The following is a 21,629-nucleotide window of genomic DNA, read 5'->3' as shown; positions in this document are numbered from 1 at the left end:
TATTATTACCAGAAATCCTCCATAGCGCTACCCAGTCATTTTGGTCTCTGTTTTTACTGAAATGACTAGGATGAAAGAAAAGAAAGATTGAAACAAAGAAATGTGATTGTTTTTATGTTTTACCATCAAGAATATTGTTTTAGTTAAAATGAGACCATTCAAATGAGAATAAACAAATTTAAATAAAAAAGAAGTTTTGATGATGATTTCTAAACTGAATGGGGTTTTACCTGATAAAATCTACAAAGCAGAAATTTATTCTCAAAAAATATCAGCTGCATGTAATCATTAATGCATGCTTTCACACCTTCAAATATGGTAGAATTTTTATAAACTCAATAGATAGAGAGCTTTTTAAGATACCTGGGTTCGGGGTGCCTGGGTGCCTTCGCCTCAGGTCATGATCCCAGGGTCCTGGGATCAAGCCCCGCATCAGGCTCCCTGCTCCGAGGGGAGCCTGCTTCTCCCTCTTCCACTCCCTCTGCTTGTGTTCCCTCTCTGGCTGTGTTTCTTTCTGTCAAATACAAAACAAAAACAAAAACAAAAAAACCTTAAAAAAAAAAAAAAAGATACCCAGGCGCTCTGTTTCCAGAAAGGAAACTAGTTCGATTATTCTTTCAACAAACATTTGTTAAATTACAAAGCTAAAGAGGCTCTCTCCCTCTTCCCCATTGCTTTAAAGTTTAAAGCTTAGTCTAATCGAGGAGAAATGAAGTGAACAAACAAAAAATTACATGTCAGTATCTTCCTAGTTCTCTACTGCCCTAACACCAGCCTCCACCAACACCACCAATTTTTGACACCCCTAACACTACCATGACCACCTCCGCCATCACAAAGCAATCTTAAAAAGGTTTGCTATATTTGCCCTACAGGAAAGTCTACAAGAATTGGAGAAATCTTGATTCATTCCTTCTCAATGATCTGCAAAATCTACACAATATTGTCCTGACTTGTCACATTAACCAAATTACCAGTTTCTTCCATAGGTAGCATTTGGTAAAGACAACAAATATGCCTACAATACCTATGCTCAGGTTCTGCTTTCATTTGCAAGTATACACACACATATATATGGCCTAACAGTAACTGGGAGAAAGGCAGAATTTGTATTTAATTTTATTTTTAGACAGAGATTGCAAGAGGATATACTCATAGCTATGGTTGATTTGACTAATAAAAATGACTGCAATAATTCTGACAGAACAACAAAAATATCTCATGAGTTTTGTGCACACACATAGATTATGGCCAAGAAAACAGAGTAATAGGATGTTGGAATTGAAGGGTCTCAGAAGTCACTAGTCCAGGGGTGTCTGGGTGGCTCAGTTGGTTAAGTGTCTGCCTTTGGCTCAGGTCATGAGCCCGGGGTCCTGGGACAGAACCCCACGTTGGGCTCCCTGCTCAGCAGGGGGCCTGCTTCTCCCTCTCCCTCTGCCTGCCCCACTCCCCGCCCCACTCTTGCTCTCTTTTTCAGATAAATAAAATCTTTTTTAAAAAAGTCACTAGTCCAAATCTCTCATTTTACTGATGAGGAAGTTTAGGTCTCTGGCTGTGTCAGGAAAAATTCGGAAGACATTTAAATGGGAAAAAAAATTACTTGCACACCCTTCTAGGTTGTCCAGTTCTACAGGGGTCTGAGACCAGTGTTTGAGCTACTTAATAACTCTGTAAGTCTTAGAAAACTTGCATTAATGCAAATTATTCTTGTTCATAGAAATGCAAATGGATATTTTCATATAGAATGCAATTGATTGACCAGTTTTTTATCTATTTGCAAATTTATTTCAGCATTTCTAATAATGTGTGTGCACATGCACACACATGTGTGTGCTTTTAAACCAGTTTTTTTTTTTAATCTTACTGGCTCTCTCATTCATTAATGTGTTAAATAAAATCACAACCACCAGCTTAGTTCCCCATTTAGCAGATCAAGGAACAGACTTGGCCAAATATGGTTTTATTTTATGGAGTTTTACTTTAGGAGGTCCAGATATCAAAAGGGAGGGGGCAAGCTTGCTTCTTTTGTCCCCAGATGATTGTGGAAAAAGAAAGGAGATAGAGGCAGTGATGGGGAATAGCCAGATGCAGGCCCCAATGTGTTACAGAAGAGAAAAGAAATGAATATCTAGGTCTTGTTATAAATGTGATTACCTGAATTCAGCCCAGTCGTACTGAATCACTCTGTGATTTTGAGTCTCATGCACACTCAGGATTGAAAGTCACTGTTCTTGAGTCACAAAAATACTTTGAGACTATTAAAAAGGGAGGGAAAACATGAATTAAACAAGGCAAGAAAAGAAAGCTCTACAACACTGATCTAGTTCAAATTTTAATAGGGCATGGCCCATAGAAAACTATACCCTGTATCTTTGGGGGAATGGCTTCAAATGTGGGTATAGTTTTGGCAGGATTATTTTGTATTTCATTTAAAGAGACTACCAGAGAGTGTTTTCATATGGTTCTCCAAGCACAGTAAAGACTTTGCCTTCGATGCTATTTTGAATGATAGCTGCCGAATCCCTCCCAAGCAGCTCCTGCATCAGAGGGAAGAATCAAAGTCAGAATCCTTCTCTAATGGGGATCTGTTCATTTTTACAATCAGCAACAACAACAATATGTTATTTTGTTTGTTTGATGTTTCAGAACTGAAAATGCCAATTCTAAGAGAGAAGATACCCAAGCTTCACCAATTTTGCAGAAGCCAAAAAACTCTTTCATGACAGAACATAGCGTTATCCTTACAGAAAAATGCAAGGTGGCAAACTGTGTGTGGGGCACAGGGCCTCTCCACGGCTTTTGGGTCCAGATAGACTTGAGCTCTGGAGCACCCTGATGTGGTCTTAAAGGTTCTAAAAATATCGGTGTAACTCAATTAATTAGATTAGAGAGCACTTGGACCTCGGCATTATTTAACACCTTCTTGACTCTCACGTCTGAGTATGTGCATCAAGACTAGTTCAAATACTGGGAAACTAAAATAGATTCTATTAAGTTGTTTAAAAACCCCCCAACAAACCCTTAACTGTTTCATGAGAAGCAAAGAAAAAGAGGCACTCTTAAAGCAAAGTATTGAAAGACAGCTTCTGCAAAACTGTCTTTGGGCTTGGTAAGGTAACCCTGGTGATTGCCCTCTATCCCACCTAGCAATAACCTCAGTTCCTACATGTGCCCTGTGCTTGTCACCAAAGGTGCTGTAAAGACAAATAAGCCATGGCCCTCCAGGAATCCTTATATTAGTTTAATAGGAATATTGATAAGTTATGGAACTATTAAAGACACTCTTCTCAGTAACACCAGATATTAAAGTTGCAGGAATAAAATATATTGCTGGTCAGGCTAAAGCTACATTTAAAGCTATATTTGTGGAAGAACTAAGGTCAAGTCTCAATACTGTAATTTAGGTATCTCTTAGATGACGTGTCACAAAATTGACTTATAGCTGTAGCTCATGATCAAGTCATCCAGTGATTCCTCTTTAGTGAACCAAACCTGACTAAAGAATAGACCCTAGACAGTGAGACTGCTTGTAAAAGAAATGAATGAATACTTTCCATTATAAACTCTTGACATCAGTGTTAACAGAATTCAGTAAGTACATGACCTGAATTATCTATAGATAACTTAACCACTTAAGTAACAGCTTAATTCAGACTCTAGAAGTATTGCCCACCACCCACCTTTGCTCACAGGATTCAGGTAATATAATGTAGATTTTAAAAAATCACTCTGAACAAAGTATGGAGCTAAATATTCATTAGACTATATCTCAGGGATATGGAGATCCTAGTTGTTCAAATGGCAACAAAACTAGCAAAGTTGTATGGTTATAGAAAATCTACTGCATTTGTAGCAGGGCCCTCTATTATGTACTAATAACATGGAAATTAACTCTCCTTGTAATGTGTTAAAGAAAGAAAACACTGGGAATAGAGGATTAAACAAAATTAAAAATATTATTTTGCTGCAGATCTTTTGGGAGTCTTTATATGCCAGTATCTCTCTTTTTTTTAAAGATTTTATTTATTTATTTGAGAGAGAGAGAATGAGAGATAGAGAGCACAAGAGGGAAGAGAGTCAGAGGGAGAAGCAGACTCCCCACTGAGCAGGGAGCCCGATGTGGGACTCGATCCCGGAACTCCAGGATCATGACCTGAGCTGAAGGCAGTTGCTTAACCAACTGAGCCACCCAGGCACCCAATATGCCAGTATCTCTTAATAGAGAAGGAGATAAGATATGCAAAATTTCCCAGATATATTTGACTATTGTATTAAGATTAAGTTCAACTAGGAGTGACAGAAAAAATCTAAAATATAAGTGTCTTAGTGTCTTAAACTAGATAAAACTTTATTTTTTTCTTAAGTAAAATTCCACAGATACATAGTCTGGAGCAACTTTGGCTCTTTAGGGTATCATGGCTCAGTCTTCCAGTGTTAAGACCACCTCATGGTTCCATGTGGCTGCTCCAGCTTCAACCAATACATCCACAATCCATCCAGCAGGAAGGAGGAAATGAAAAGAAGAGAATCCCCTAACCTATCAAGGATACTTCCTAGATGTTGTAAAGTGACTTTTGATTATATCCTATTGACAGGAACTTAGTTCTGTGACCTTACCTACTTGAAAAACAGGGTTAAAAATATAGTCTTTATTCTGTGTAGCCACATGCCTAGTTAAAAAATCTATTTTTGTGGTAGAGGAGGAGAGGACCATGAACAATCTTTGCCACAACCATGAAACTATTTCATGGAGCATGTCACAAAATAAAGTTGTTAAAGTGTTGGTTTAAATTAATTACTTTTTAGGGTGCCGGGGTGGCTCAGTTGGTTAAGCGACTGCCTTCGGCTCAGGTCATGATCCTGGAGTCCTGGCATCCAGTCCCACATCGGGCTCCCAGCTCAGCAGGGAGTCTGCTTCTCCCTCTGACCCTCTTCCCTCTCGTGCTCTCTATCTCTCATTCTCTCTCTCTCAAATAAATAAATAAAATCCAAGATTTTATTTATTTATTTGAGAGAGAGAGTGCAAGAGAGAGAGCACAAGATGGGGAGGGGAGGGGGAGAGGGAGAAGCAGATTCCCTCTTGAGCAGGGAGCCTGAGACTAGACGTGGAGCTCCATCCCAGGATCTTGGGATCATGAGCTGAAGGCAGACACTTAATCGACTGAGTGACCCAGGCGCCCCTATTGCTTTTGACAGTATTTTCTCAACTGCTAAGGATCAGTGTCCAAGGGAATTCATTAGAAGAGTCTGAGAACTAGCAATGGCAAACTGATTTACTAAGTCATTCAATTTTTACAGGAACCAGAAGCATAAAAGGAAGAATTAATGCTATTTCATTTGAATCTAGCTACTGCAATAAATTATTTGAAAATTTAATGTTTCTTAACTACCAAGAAGTCATCTCTTTGAGATGTAATTATCAAAAAAGACAGAAACCTTATTTCCCAGTTTCTGTGGGAAAGTAGGAGCTTAACTTGAGTGGGAACCTTGCTCCAAATTACAAAATGACCTCTTGTCATAAAGACATGACAAGTCTGTTTTCCTTTGGATAGAGCCAATTAACTAACATAGATGGTCACCCCAATTACCAGATTTAAATTTAGGGTGAATTCTGTGTGACAAATAGTACCGTCAAGTCTTCTTATTTAAGAAATGATTAGTGTTTATCCTGACAACTTTTATGGAATAAATTGTATCTGCCTGGCTATATAAAAAGATGTGATTTTTTTCTGTTTTTGCAATCTTTTAGTGGATTGCTTGAGATGCGCATCACATTCTGCTTTAATGCTCATTCAGTATAGAGCTTTTTTCCCTCTTCTATTTTTGTGGAGAATTTCTCTTGGTTGGCAGGAGATTCTTTAAATTTATAGTTCCCCAACATTGTCCTCAAGCTCATTTACACCATATTACTGAGCATATCCTCTATTGCAAGTAACAGACTGCTGTAATTTGACATTGAACTAGAGCCTAACAAGCCCTTTCTTAGTTGGTGTGGCTAAGGAGAACATTCACTTAAAGGAAAAAGATTTTCTGCAAGAGATTTAGTCGACATTCCATGCTTCCAAATTCTTGAGGGTTGAGCTCTGTGTTCACCACAGACTCAGTGAAATTCTTATTATGTCTTTTTGTGACTACAAAACCAGCTGATTGCTGGATTCAGGCTGCAGACCACAAAGATAAGAAGCCCCCATTAGCCTTTAGAGTATTTGTTGCCTTGGGGGCCATAACACAATAAACTGGGTGGCTTAAAACAACAAAAGGTATTGCCTCACAGTTGTGGAGTCTGGAAGTCTGAAATCAGTGTCAACAGGCCTGCATTCCCTTTGAAACCTGTAAGGGAATCCTCCTTTGCCTCTTCCTAGCTTCTGGTGGTTTGTAGGCAATCTTCTGTGTTGCAGCTACATAATTCCAATCTCTGCCTTTGTTGTCACATGGCATTCTCTCTCAGTCTTCATGGCCATGTTCTCATAAGGACATTAGCCCCTATTGGAGTAGGGTTCCACGCAATTCAAGTATGATCTCATGTAATTAGTTAATAATTACATCTACAACTATCCTATTTCCAAATAAGGTCACATTCTGAGGTACTGAGGGTCAGAACTTTAACATATCTTTTTTGAGGGGGGGCATAATGCACCCTGCAACACTTAGTAAGAGCCACCAAAACTTAAAGTTACCTTCCCCAACCCTGCCGAATATCTCAATCTCCATGTGTTAAGGATGCATGTGATAAAGTGCTCTCTGATATTTTACTTCTAGTTTATGTTTCATATAATAAAGGCAAAAACTCTTCCTGTCCAAGTTCTGAAGTAATCAAAAAGGGATATAAAGGCGTTGGTTAGCATTTGGAGGTAAACCTTAAAATTTTTTTACCTGGTAAGTGCTGGGCTAGAGAACATGGCTTCTACCTATGTACACGTGGGGGCTTCCTAATACTGGAGCCCAGGATTCAATGTACCCATCTGGGGCCAGGGCAGCCAGATCACAGAGACATCACTGATATATAGGGATACATCTAAGTTTGAGCTTAACCCTGGTTATTTTGCCAGAAGGTACAAATGACAGATGCCTACTTTCAAATTATGGGCAGTCAAGATTGAACTTGTGATAAAACTCTTCTTAGCAAATTCTGCAAAGATGGCAGTGGTGGAAGAGGTGTAGCTTTTAGATCTTCCCAAATTCCAACATAAAAAAGACAGTGAAATGAAAAAAAAAATAATGGACAGCATTTACAAGAAAACTAGGTGACAAGGTACTCCAGGAACCCCAAAATGCAAAACAGCAAGAGCCAAAAGACCAACGCATTATCAGCATCTGTTTAGGAGAAAGCATAGAGAAGCCATGGGATGACTGACAACCTGACAGTGGGAGACCCAAAATGGCCCCTCTTGGGGAGGCACAGTGGCCAGTGAGAGCAACAGCAGAAATGAGAGGGCTCTGTCCCTAGATTAGCAGGTGAGGCAAGGGACCCTGCAGTAAGCCAGCTGACGGCTTAGCAGCATCACCTTCCCACCTTCCAAGGGGCTCATACTCAGGTAAAATAGGAGGGGCTAAATCAAAATTGATTGGGAAAGAACAACATAGATGAAGGAAAGTGGGGTTGACAAAGAGAGCAAAAAAAAAAACCAGAAACAACTCAGAAAAATCACCTTAAAAAATTAAAAAGAAAATTTAACACTGCACAGGAACACAGGAGTTGTTAAATAGCCTTCTGATAATCAGAAAAATGAAATTCACATAAAAATAAGTAACAAAAATGTGTCAAGGCCAAAACCCATACAAAGATATTATGTGTTTTCAATAAAAAGTCCTATTTGAGAATTTTTCACATCTTGTGAGGATGAATTAAATTAGTTTTTGCCGCCTTAAAATTTCATGAGAAGGAAAAAGTGCAAAATCTTGACAAATTACTTTTAATTTTGACCTAACAAAGAATGTAAAGAGAAAGGAAAATGGGATATACTGTAAAAAATATTTAAAACATTTTCATTTCACTAATCATCTTTCAATTTGTGACTGCTAAAATTATATTAATTTTTAAAATTATTTTCAGATATATTCTTGATGCCTACTTTTTTCTCTTACGGCAGTATTTGGGTTTGGCTTTGATGTCAGCCAAATACTGATTTTAACTCCTGGCTTATTAGCATTTGGAAAAAATATGTATCAGTGCATCTCAATCCTGTAAGGTTTTTGGCCTGGATGACAAAAAGAGAACATAGATTCTCAGTGGGTTGCTTACTCCCAAAAGATGAGTGAGAGAAAGAGTTGGTTTGTGCATCCTCAACCTCTCTTTCTAGACTCATCAGATTAAGTCTTTATCAATTATTTATTGCTGTTTAAAATCCACCTGAAAACTTAGCAGTTTTAAAACAACAACAATTTTATATGTTCACAATACCATGGGCTGTGCCTGCTTCAGCAACACATAACTAAAATCGGAACAATATAGAGAAGATTAGCAGAGCCGCTGCACAAGGACGATATACAAATTCCTGAAACAGTCTATATTGTTAAGCGGTCAATTAATCAAGAAGATATAATATTGTAAATATATGCACTCAGTGTCAGAGCACCTAAATATATTAAGCAGATAGTAACAATTCTGAAGAGAGAAGTTGACAATACAGTAATAGTAGAGGACTTCAATACCCTACTTTCAGCAATGGATAGATCATCCAGAGAGAATATAAAAAAGAAAATGTTGAAACATACATTGGACCAAATGGACCTAAGAGACATATACAGAACATTCTGTCCATCAGCAGCAGAATACACATTCTTCTCAAGTGCACACAGAACATTATCTAGGACAGATCATATGGTAGGCCACAAAGCACATCTTAGTAAATGAAGAAGATTGAAATCATAGAAAGTATCTTTTCCAACCACAAGAGTATAACTAGAAATCAACAACAAGAGGAAAGTTGGAAATTTACCAAGCATGTGGAAACTAAAGAACACACTCCTGAACATCCATGGGTCAAAGAAGAAATAAAAAGTAAATTTAAAAAATGTCAAAACAAATGAAAATGGAAACACATGGGATACTGCACAAACAGTTCTGTGAGGAAAGTTTATAGCAATAAATGCCTATGCTAAGAAAATAGAAAGATCTCAAACAACCTAACTTTATGCCTCCAGGAACTAGAAAAAGAAGAACAAACTAAGCCCAAGTTAGAGAAGGAAGGTAATAACAAAGATTAGAGAAGAAACAAATAAAATATAGACCAGAAAAACACTAGAAAAGACCAATGAAACTAAGCTGGTTTTTTAAAAAGATAAACACAAAATTAGGAAACCTTTAGCTAGACCAACTAAGAATAAAAAAGAGAAACTCAAATAAAATCAGAAATGAAACAGGAGACATTACAACTGGTATTACAGAAATAAATAGTATCATAAGTGACTACTATAAGCAATTATAGACCAAATAATTAGATAAACCAGAAGAAATGGATAAATTCCTAGAAACATACAACCTACCAAGACTGAATCAGGAAGAAATAGAAAATCTTAATATACCAGTAATAAGTAAGGAGATTGCACTGGTAATCAAAAACCTCCCAACACAGGAAAGCCCAGGAGCAGATAGCTTCACTGATAAGTTCTACCAAATATTAAAAGAATAATTAACAACAATCCTTTTCAAACTCTTCCAAAAAAACTGAACAGGAAGGAACCCTTTCATTCATCTTCATTTTATGAGGCCAGCATTACCCTAATACCAAAATCCAGATAAGTATATTACAAACAACAACAACAACAACAACAGCAACAACAAAACCCTATAGAACAATATTCCTAATGAATATAAATGCAAAAACTCTCAAAAAATATTAGTGAACTGAATTCAACAACACATTAAGTGTTTTATTCCTGGGATGCAAAAATGTTTCAAAATACACAAATCAATAAATGTGACACAGTGCGTTAATAGGATAAAAGATAAAAGCCATGTGATCATTTCGATAGATGCAAAAAAAGCATTTGACAACATACAATATCTTTTCATGATAAAAATCTTCAACAAATTGGATATAGATGAAACATATCTTAACATCATAAAAGCCATATGTGACAAAACCACAGCTAACATTATACTCAATGGTGGAAGATTGAAAGCTTTTTCTCTAAGATCAGGAACAAGACCAGAGTTCCCACTCTCACCACTCTCATTTAAAAATAGTACTGTAAGTCCTCCCTCAAGTAATCAGGCAAGATATAGAAATAAAAGGCATGCAAATAGGAAAGGAAGAAGTAACATTTTTATTATTTGCAGATGATATAACCTTATGTGTAGGAAATCCTAAAAACTCAACCAAAAACTACCAGAACTAATCAATGAATTCAATCAAGTTTCAGGATATAAAATCAACATACAGAAATCAATTGTGAATTGTGTAGGACTGTTGCATCACAGACCTGTACCTCTGAAACAAATAATACATTATATGTTAAAAAAAAAAGAAGAAGATGGTAGGAAGGGAAAAATGAAGGGGGGAAATCGGAGGGGGAGATGAACCATGAGAGACGATGGACTCTGAGAAACAAACTGAGGGTTCTAGAGGGGAGTGCAGTGGGGGCATGGGTTAGCCTGGTGATGGGTCTTAAAGAGGGCACGTATTGAATGGAGCACTGAGTGTTATACGCATACGCAAACAATGAATCATGGAACACTACATCAAAAACTAATGATGTAATGTATGGTGATTAACATAACAATAAAATAAAATTTTAAAAAATGACAAAAAAAGAAATCAATTGTGATTTTATATGCTAATAACAAAATGTCTGAAAAAGAAATAAAGAAAACTATCCTATTCACAATAGCATCAAAAATAATAAAATACTTAGGAATAAATTTAACCAAGGAAGTGAAAGATTTGTACAATGAAAACTATAAAACTTTGATGAAAGAAATTGAAGATGACACACATGGAAAGATCTTGTGTTTGTGGATAAGTAGAATTAATATTGTTAAAATGTCTATACTACCCAAAGCCATCTATAGATTCAATGCAATCCCTATCAAAATTCCAACGGCTTTTTTCACAGAAATAGGAAAAACAATCCTAAAATTTGTATGAAACCAGAATAGACCCAAAAAGCCAAAGAATCTTGAGAAAGAAGAATGAAGCTGGAGTCATTGCACTTCCTGAATTCAAACTATACTACAAAGTTGTAGTAATTAAAACAGCATGATATTGGCATAAATATAGAAACATAGACCAATGGAACAAAACAGAGAGCCCAGAAATAAACTCCCACATCTACTGTCAACTAATAGTTGACTTGGAAGCCAGGAACACTCCATGGGGAAAGGATATTCCCCTCAACAAATGGTGCTAAGAAAAATTGGACAATAACATGCAGAAAAATAAAATTAGATCCTTACTATCCACCACTCACAACAATTAACTTGAAAGGGATTAAAGACTTAAACATAAGACCTTATGCTTTAAAACTCCTAGAAGAAAACATTGGGAAGAAGCTCCTTGACATTGGTCTTGACAACAATTTTTTGGATATGACACCAAAAGCTCAAGCAACAAAAGCAAAAATCGAAAAGTAGGACTGCATCAAACTAAAAATCTGCACAGCAAACAAACAAACAAACAAACAAAACAATCAACAAGAGAAAAGCTAACCTTTGGAATAGGAGAAAATATATGCAAATGATACAGAGATAAGGGATTAATATCCAAAATATATAAAGAACTCATACAACTTAACAATAACAAAACCAAACAAACCAATTAAAAATGGGCAGAGAAATGAATAGACATTTTTCCAAAAGAGATATCCAAATGGCCAACACATACATGAAAAGATGCTCAACATTACTAGTCATCAGGGAAATGCAAATACAAACCACAATAAGGTGTCACATCACATCTGTGAGAATGGCTATCATCTAGGAGGCAAGAGATAACAAGTGTTGATGAGGATGGAGAAAAGGAAGCCCTATGTACCATTTATGGGAACATAAATTGGTGTAGCCACTATCTAAAACAGTGTGGAGTTTCCTAAAAAATTAAAAATACAACTATCCTATAATCCATCAATCCCAGGCACCTGGGTGGCTCAGTCGTTAAGCGTCTGCCTTTGGCTCAGGTCATGATCCCAGGGTCCTGGGATCGAGCCCTGCATTGGGCTCCCTGCTTGGCAGGAAGCCTGCTTCTCCCTCTCCCATTCCCCCTGCTGTGTTCTCTCTCTCACTGTGTCTCTCTCTATCAAATAAATAAATAAAATCTTAAAAAAAAATCCATCAATCCCACTTCTGGATATATACCCAAGAGAAATGAAAACAGCATATTGAAAAGATATCTGTACTCCCATGTTCAATGCAGCATTTATTCACAATAGCCAAAATATGGAAGCAATCTAAGTGTCTGTCAATAGATGAATGGATAGAAAAGTTGTGGTATATATTCACAATGGAATATTACTCAGCCATGGGAAAGAAGGAAATCCTGCCATTTGCAACAACATGGATGGGCTTTGAGCTTAGTGAAATAAGCCAGACAGAGAAAGAAAAATATTGTATGATACCACCTATATGTGGACTCTAAAAAAGCCAAACTCATAGAAACAGAGTAGAATGGTGGTTACCAGGGGCTGCTGGGTAGGGAAACTGGAGAGATGTCATTAAAGGACATAACTTGCAGTTAGAAAATGAGTAAGTTCTGGAGATCTAAGGCACAGCATAATGACTAGAGTCAACAATCCCATGTCATATGCTTCAAAATTGCTAATGACTCTTAAAATTTCCCACCACAAAAAAGAAGTGATAATTTTGTGACATTATAGACATATTAACTTAAGCTGTGGTGGTACTCATATTGCAATATATGAATGTATCAAATCATCACAGTATATACCTTAAATTTACACAATGCTATCTGTAAATTAAATCTCAATAAAAAACTACCGTGGGACATCACTTTGTGCCAGACCCATTGGAAGGTCTTTCTGCTGGTCTTGTCTGGGTCACACATGTAGCTGCAGTCATCGGCAGCTCGACTGGGGCTGGACCGTCTAAGGTGAGCTCTTGCACAGCTGATGGTTGGCTTTGGTTGTCGGGTGGGCCTCTCAGGTGTTCTCTCTTTGTTAATGGGCTTCTTTATGCACTGGCAGCATACAAGGGGCGAGAGCAGAAGGTGCAAGGCCACTCAAGGGGTTCAGAAGCTGCAACCCAACCCTTGCACTGCGCTCTACTGGTGAAAGCAAATCCTAAGAGCAGCTAAGATTGAAGGGGTGGAGGAATTAATTCCACCACTGGGTGGGACAAGTGGCTGTCACATTGTAAAGCATCTGGGGAGAGAGGAAATATTGAGACCACTTTTGAAACAATCTTCCCCAAAGTCCAGCTCCTCTCCTGGGATGGCTGAGGAAAGGGGTCGAAGGAGGCCAGCAGTGAAATGCGGATTGATGAAGTAGCAGGAGTGAGAGAGAAGTTTCTCTTCCTCCCACTCACCCCACAAACTGGTGGTACTCTAACAGAAAAGATTCCTATTGACCTAGGAGTAGTGATTTCAGACATTTGCAGAAAGTAACATTTAGCTCTAATAACATTATTCTCTGCTTATAACTGAATCTTTTAATCTTTAAAAATATAATCAGTACATACACTGAGTGGTGAGTCTTGATTTTTAGATTATATATATTTTTTGTTAAGCCTTGGCATTATTAAAGAAAAGTTTAAATGCATTTTTCTCTTGATGTAAAAAGAAAGTCAATGCACATATGGGGCAGTGAGCTGAGATTTCCATATTACAAGGTTTATTGTTAAATATTGGCAGACTTAAGGAAAGTTACAAACTCAATCTTTCTTTGTAGGGCTTTACAAATTGGAGAGATTTTTCCATATTTAGATGTTTAATTGATGACATCATACCAAGGGAGGGAGAAGATGGATATTTCTTTTCTTTTTCTTTTTTTAGAGAGAGAGAGAGAGAGAGCAAGAGTGTGAGGGGGTGGGGCAGAGAGAGAAGGAGAGAGAGACTCTCAAGCAGGCTCCACATCAGCGCGGAACCCAGTGTGGGGCCCAATCCCACGACCCTGAGATCATGACCTGAGCAGAAATCAAGAGTCGGATGCTGCCTAGACGTCCCAGAGATGGATATTTCTAACCATGATTCATTTTGCTTCTGTGACCACAGGGCCAACCAGTTTCTTATTAATAAGAAAGCCTGTTAACCTTCACCACCCCATGGATTCGGGTGCCGATGAGTAAAAGGAAAATAACGCCTGCATCATGGGCAGTGGCTAATAATACAGGGGAGTCAGGACCAGTGAAGGTAGTGTCAGTGGGGGCAGGCTGTAAGTGCACAGCACAGAACCCAGTGCCTCTGTGGCCGCCAGGAAGTTTGCTCAACAACCGCTCCAAACTCTTTCCTTTGGGCAAGTTCAACATTCATGGGACAAAACTGGACCAGGAGTTGAAACAAGCCTGTCCTGAATGGCCAGGCCTTGGTTTCATGGACTCTTTGGTATCAAGGCTTGGTTGTTGTGTGGTCTGGTCACAGAGGGAAAGTGGCTGATGCCATCTCCCTCTGTGTGTTTTCACCTTCTCGTTCTGAATCAGGGCAAACCGTAAGATGGAAAAACAGAGCCCAAGAGGGGAAATGGAAAAGTTGGCTGCCTCACACCCTTTCTGCCCTCCATCTGCTGGGGCTTTCCTGGAGCTGAGATCCAGCTCAGCTCAGCTAGTAGGGAACGAGAGGAAAAGAGACATGTCCAAAAGAAGCTGCTGGTATCTGGGGGACTGTTTATATGCAGGAATGTCCCAGAAAGATGACCTCTACTTACAGTGTCTCTTCCTTTTCACTTGTGGCAACAATGGGCAATGAATCACCTTCCCTTTCTCCCTTCCATCCTCCCTTCCTCTCTACTTTCCTTCCCTCTCTTTTTCTTCTTTCTTCTAAAATTTTTCATTACTGTTCATGTGAAACTTGATGAGAATGACCATGATTGAATGTGACAGTCATCCATACAGCTCAGGGATGTTTATAAAAGCTGATATAACCATGAAAGCTGTCAGAAGTGAGACTCAGAATATCTTCTTAAGAAAAAAAAAAAGGACTATCTTCTTAAGGATGTGAGGAATTCTGAAATTTTGCATGTCTTTTATTCTGGGTTCATACATGCATACATACACATATAACCTTTCAAAAAGTCTTCTGAGTCTCAGAGCATCATAGCAAGACTGGGTCCCCAGAAAAATTATATTTTGACATACTGCATTTTATATCTTTACTAAAGACATCTGATATTCAGTCTTCCTTGTAGAAAGCTGTAGCACAGTGGAAAAATTTTGCTTCTTATTTATAATATGATCTTCAGTCAACGGGAGATTATAATAACTGCTTTTGACTTAGCAAACATTTTCCTTCTGGGCTGACATTGATATAGCACATCTGTATCCAAATAGGTCTAGAGACATAACTGGCCCCAGTATAAGAAGTGAGGGAAGGCTTCATCTGTCATATAGGAGACTCCCAATTGACTAGATTACCCTTATACATGAACAGATACTCAGAATTGCTGACAAATGGCCAGGCTGGTATGTAATTAAGCAGCAAGATAATCAAATAGTGGTTTTATGGATATTGTGTTCACTTTGCAGAATTATTTTCTAATAATATCTTAGAAAGGTACAGTACAAATTTACCAAAATCCTTATCTTCCTACATCAGGCAAAGTATCCTATACTATTGATTCTCTGAAATAAGTTTATTTCTAATTTCAGCCCAGATAGGTTCTATTCTTATCCCCCCTTTGCAAGATGGGGAACCTGAGGCAAAGAGAGGCCAACTAACTTGTCCAAACTCATGTACTGCTAGGTGGTAAAGCCAGGACTCAAACCCATGAGTCTTCTTCTGGACCCATGACATCATATTGCATTTGTACCTGTATGTCCAATTCAGTTGTAGAGGAAATTCTATTTAACCCATACTGCAAGCTGATAGATTTTTAATGCAAGGGTATTGAAATATTTCATGTTGAGAGGTAGGTGAAAATGTTTATTAAATAGAACGAATTCCACTGTAATTGTGTTGAATATGTCACTTCCTTATGCCAAAATCTCCAGTGGTTCCTTATTGACCCATAACTAAGTGATTAATTGAAGAAGTCACTTAAAGATTTTTTTTTTTTGTATTTGTTTGTCAGAGTGAGACAGAGACAGAGAGACAGAGAACAAGCAGGGGGAGTGACAGGCAGAGGGAGAAGAAGGCTCCCTGCCGAGCAAGGAGCCCAACGCAGGACTTGATCCCAGGACCCCAGGATCATGACCTGAGCTGAAGGCAGACGCTTAACCAACTGAGCCACCCAGGTGTCCCTGAAGAAGTCACTTAAAATGAGGAATCATACAAAATGCTACAAACACCCCTTAATATTTTATCCTTGCTTTGAAGCATGGGCAGCCACACACCACATGGAGCCAGGGCCTAGTCCTGAGCAGGAATCCTCTGGTTGATTTGCCTCCTTACCTCTGCCACATGCAGGCTGTACCACCTTAGGATCTGAACTTTCATTTCTTTGAGGGGGAACAAGGCCTGAAAGATATCTGTGAAGCAACCTGAGGCCAGAGTGCTTCTGGGGTTTTATATATTTTCTCCAATTTTTAAAATAACTTTTTCATCCATAGCTAATTTAACATCAATTATTGTAGGTACTCACTTTTATCAATTTTTTCCAAAGGGAAATTATTCCCCTATCATTCCCCCTCACATTCACACTTCATCAGGTGACACAGTGTTTAATGAAATTGTGCAATTCCAGTTATAAAGAAAGAAGGTACAACCAGGCTTAACCTACTCTTGGTAAGCCCTGAACTCAGATGGTGGGAGTGGAAGTGCCTGGGGCTGTGGAGAGAGGCGACTGTGGCCCAAGCTCAGGAGCAGGAGGCGTCAGAAAACAGTCTACAGAGGGAATGAGAAGCATCAAGTGCCTATGATGCTGACTGATGGAATATTTATCAAGAGAACTTCTGCTCTTCCTCAGTCTGGCACTCAGTCTTCAGTTACGACCCAGACTTGAGATACTCTGTCCAAACGCTCCCACCATGGTTGAAAGTATCCCTGCCCACAACTTCACTGTGTCATCACAAACCTCAGGACACGCCAAACAAAGTGTTTCTTGGGAAGACAGACAGTTCTTGGATAAAAATTCCCGACGGTTTGCTCACATTGCTATCCTAGCTGTGCATATTGAATCTGCATATGGATGTACACAGTGATACCTGTCCTTACGAGGAGAGCTGAGAGTGTACAGCGGTCCCCCTGGGGACCCGGTACTCTCCCTCTCTCTCGCTTTTCTGCATGGTCAGCAACAACTTCTTAATTGAAATATTTTATTCTGTATTTCTATAACATCATCAAACTGCACTACTTCTTGTATTCTGGAATGAGCTTTCTTGCTTCTGCTTATTTGCCTCTGCTATTTTTCATCTGCAATGTCCTGCTCACCAACATGTGTTCCTGCTGAAAACCTACTCATCCTTCAGCTCTCTCCAGAGAGGAGAACCAGCCCCCAACAAGGCAGTATATACAGCATAAATCCCACATATACCACTGACTTTCCCGAAGGATACCCTAAGGAACTTGAAAAAATGCAAAATAAATATAAAACAAGACAACTGGAAGAAAAAGGTCACTAGGCAATAGATGTGCTCGAGTATTTGGGTTGATCTCTTGCCTCAGAAGATTTCTTAATTTGGTTTTTGGCTTTTCTTAATTTAAAAGGCAAAATAACTATATAATTTTTTTATCTGATTAAGCAAAGTAAGCTTGTTTACCTTCAAAGACTGATTCATTCCTGATACAAAATTCAGACCATGTGTAACTACATGTTATTGCCTTTAGTAAATGGGCACAGAAGAGAAGCCTCCAGGGACAGGGGCCTTGCTTGCTTTCATGGGCCCTTGTTAGAAATCCCTGGAAGACTTTCATGTTATACCCAGGCTCTTAGACATCATCTGCCACCATTGTCTGAGGACTTTCTGATGGATTTTATCATGCCTGTGCTGTTGGGCACTTCAGAGACTGTGGGGCATGATTGAAAGTGAATTCACATCAAGGGGAATTGATCCTGCTCCACCACTTGACAGCTGACTGATCTTGGCCAGTTACTCCACCTTTCTGATTTTTCACTTCCTCATCTATAAAATGAGTACAGTAATTGGAAAAACAGAACTGAAAATCACAGTGCCTGACACATATTAACAATGTGTTAACTGTTAATTAACAATAAAAGTATCATTATTATTATTACTAGTATTCTGAAAAAACTGAAAACAGCCAAAAAACCCAAACAGACGAAATGACGACAAAAACTATTCCTCCTCCCTGGCTTTCTTTCCTCTGATTTAAGAATGCACACGTCTGCTCAGTCCTGGAGAAACCTTGGTTCAACTACAATGTGCTTTCAATCTACCATTTTATCTCCTCCCTGCCTTTTAACACCATTTTCTCACCATTTGCCATCTCGTTCACACTTCAAAACCTCGCTCTCCTGAAACTGTATCTTCGCTCTCTTGAAACTTCAAGATCCTCAGTGACTCAGTGTCACTCTGGGCAGTACTGGGCAATTTTAGGAGAACCTTAGATTTCCCCTCCCTTGACACACGTTACTCCCTTGTCCTTTTACTCCTCTGTTCTTCTTTCTTCACTCAATTGGTCCTACTTCAACTCTGTCCTAACAGTGGTTATTGCCCAAGGAGCTGTCCTCCCAACTCGCTTCACATAACCTCCACTCTCACTGAGTGATCTTATCAATAAATATCTTCATGTAGATGCCTCCTAAATCTTTCCTTCTAGACCAGATCATTCCCCACATTAGAGCCGCAGAACGGCTTGACTTCTGTTCTGAATGTCTAATAGCCATCTCAGACTCAATGTACTGAAGCCCATCAGCTTCCCCAAATATAATTTCTCTGGGCAAGTTCTAAACCTTTAAATTATCTTTGATTTCTCCTTATCTCCCCACGTCATATCAGACATGAAGTCTTGTCAATTCTTCCTTTCTCACGTAACTCAATGTGTCAATCCTTCCTTTTTTTAAAAGTAGGCTCCATGCCCAGAGTGGAGCCCAATGTGGATCTTGAACTCATGACCCTGAGATCGAGACCTGAGCCGAGATCAAGAGTCGGCCGGTTAACTGCCTGAGACACCCAGGCACCCCTCATTATGTCAATTCTTTGTCAACCATTCACCACCACCACTACTATCAATTATCATTGCATTTTTGGATTTTTACAATTTTCTCAACTTCAGTTTTTTCAATCTCATTCTATCCTGAATACTGCTACCAAATTATTATTCTTTAAAAAAACTGCTCTCATTAAACATATCAAATAACTTCCCACCTCAAAAACATACATGATTCCCTAAATTTTATAGAATAGATGACCTATCTTGGTATTCCAGGTTGGAATTTCTAAAATAGTATTTAATTTGCCCTTCTGGACTTCTCTACAAACTAATTCTTAACATTAATGCTTATTAAAATAAAAACAGCCTATTTATAATTCCTAAAAGCCCATGATGTTTTTGGACTCCAACATTTACTTCCTGTCTTTCCCTGCCTCCCCCACTTAAAAAAAAAAAAAAAAAGACAAACTAATTCCATGATTTTCTTCTGGTATATCAACTCTTACCTCAATATCAATCCACTTGTTTGCCAAGGTTCTATGTCCAACTCCAGGAGTACAACATATGACCCAAGCTTGTTCAATGGGCCAGATCCTCCTTGGCCACAATAATTGTTTCAGGGAAGGGTGTATGTATGACCTGCGTATGTACAATTAGAATAAATTCGAGGACCTATGGGGATGTTCCTGAGAAGAAGCAGGATAAGACTTACTAGGCTGTAGTAACAAATATCAAATCTCAGTGGCTCAACTCAGTAAGGGTTATTTCTTGCTCATGTCACTGTCTGATGATGGGAGGGAGGCATCTCTTTGGAGTTCCCCTCTAAGTGGCTAACTCAGTAATCTAGCACCTTGTACACTGCCATTTTAAGCAAAGGATGGCAAATGAAAAAGGAGGAGAACATGGTCAGTCATGGATTTTGTATGGCTAGGTTTGCTTTATTCCCACTGGTCTAAACTCAGTCACATGGCTTCCACTGAGCTACAAAAGAAGTGGAAAATATGGTCCTTCTATGTGTCTAGGAAGAAGAAAATGAAATAAGATTTGATAAACACACAGGACTCTTTCTGCCATGTGAGGGAGGGTATGGGAAAAAGTAAAATAATAGAGTCACTTAAAGATGCATAAACTGTCAGGATTAATCTTTTTTCCATAAAAAAGTTAATATAAGATTTTCCAAAATGTATAATACACCTAGAAATATGCCAAAATGTAAATACACCTAGTCGCAGATCTGCCTATGCCCACCCAGAGGTCCCAGTGCTTCAACTCCTAGGAATGTAAAATGCTCTGAGACGGAACTCTGGCCCAATTTCCTTATTTTTTCCTTTCACGTGCACTCAGCAAGCTGCCTCACTGTGGACTCCCTGTAGAAGGGAGACCCCCAAGGCAGAAGTACAGAGGAGAAAGGGGAGAATGTCAGTGAGCAGGGAAAGAGAAGGGGAGGAGTACATCTAGGGAGAAAGAGAGGAGAGGGGGAGGGAGAAAAAGAAGGCAGTAGTGGTGAGACACATGGTATTTGTGCTTTGAGTTTTTAATAGATTATCAAAAAACTCAAACAGCATTTCCTTAATTCTGCATTTCCTGCAAATAGACTGTGGCCTCATACATATAGAGAAGTGTGACTGGTCCTGCCTATGTGTAAAATAATAGAAAAAATATATATTGGTCTCTGTCCCCAGTTTCAGGCACAGAACTCCTAAATCCCTTGCAATTTCCTCGATGATAGGAATGTCTTATGTCTTGGGCACCTGGGTGGCTCAGATGGCTGGGCGTCTGCCTTTGGCTCAGGTCATGATCCCAGGGTCCTGGGATTGAGTCCCACATCAGGCTCCCTGCTCCTTGGGTGCTTCTCCCTCTGCTTCTCTCTCTCTCTCTCTCTCCCTCTCTCTCCCTCTGTCTCTCAGGAATAAATAAAATCTTAAAAAAAAAAAAAAGGAATGTCTTATGTTTTAATGAGGTGACTCTTGGTGGGATCTTGGATGGGGGCTGGTTACCAGAAAAACCAAACCATGATCAGAAGCTTAGAACTTTTAGCCCCATCCCCCATTCCAGAGATGGGAGAGGAGCTGGAAATGGAGTTAATGACAGATCAGGCCTCCAGGAAGAAAGTAGATTTGGGGAGCTTCCAGGTCGGGAAACACATTTGCATACAAGGGTAGGTAGTACATCCTAACTCCACAGGGACAGAAGCTCCTGCATTCAGGACCCTCCCAGACCACACCCTATGTACCTCTCATCTGGCTGTTAATCTGTATCCTTTATGATATTCCTTATTGTATAATAATTATATCATTATTTATTATTACATAATAAACTTGAAAAAGTGTTTCATTAAGTTCTGTGGGCTGTTCTGGGAATGACTGAATTCAAGGAGAAAGGTCATAGGAACTTCTGATTTGTAGCCAAGTTGGATAGAAGTGTGGGTAATCTAGGCCTACAATTTGTGGTTGGTGCCTGAAGTTGGGGGGC

General features: G+C 38.9%; 1 non-coding gene across 1 annotated transcript; it reads left to right on the top strand.

Moving 5' to 3' along the window:
* Nucleotides 1–8,408: 8,408 nt before the first annotated feature.
* LOC113926081 lies at nucleotides 8,409–8,515 on the top strand. The gene has a single exon (XR_003521163.1). It is a non-coding gene; the product is annotated as a U6 spliceosomal RNA (small nuclear RNA).
* The last annotated feature ends 13,114 nt before the right edge of the window (nucleotides 8,516–21,629 follow it).

The sequence above is a fragment of the Zalophus californianus genome, chromosome 2 (assembly GCF_009762305.2).
Source record: "Zalophus californianus isolate mZalCal1 chromosome 2, mZalCal1.pri.v2, whole genome shotgun sequence".
In the NCBI taxonomy this organism is placed as follows: Eukaryota; Metazoa; Chordata; class Mammalia; order Carnivora; family Otariidae; genus Zalophus; species Zalophus californianus.
Note: the sequence above shows the minus strand (reverse complement) of the source record. Positions and strands in the feature narration are given on the sequence as shown.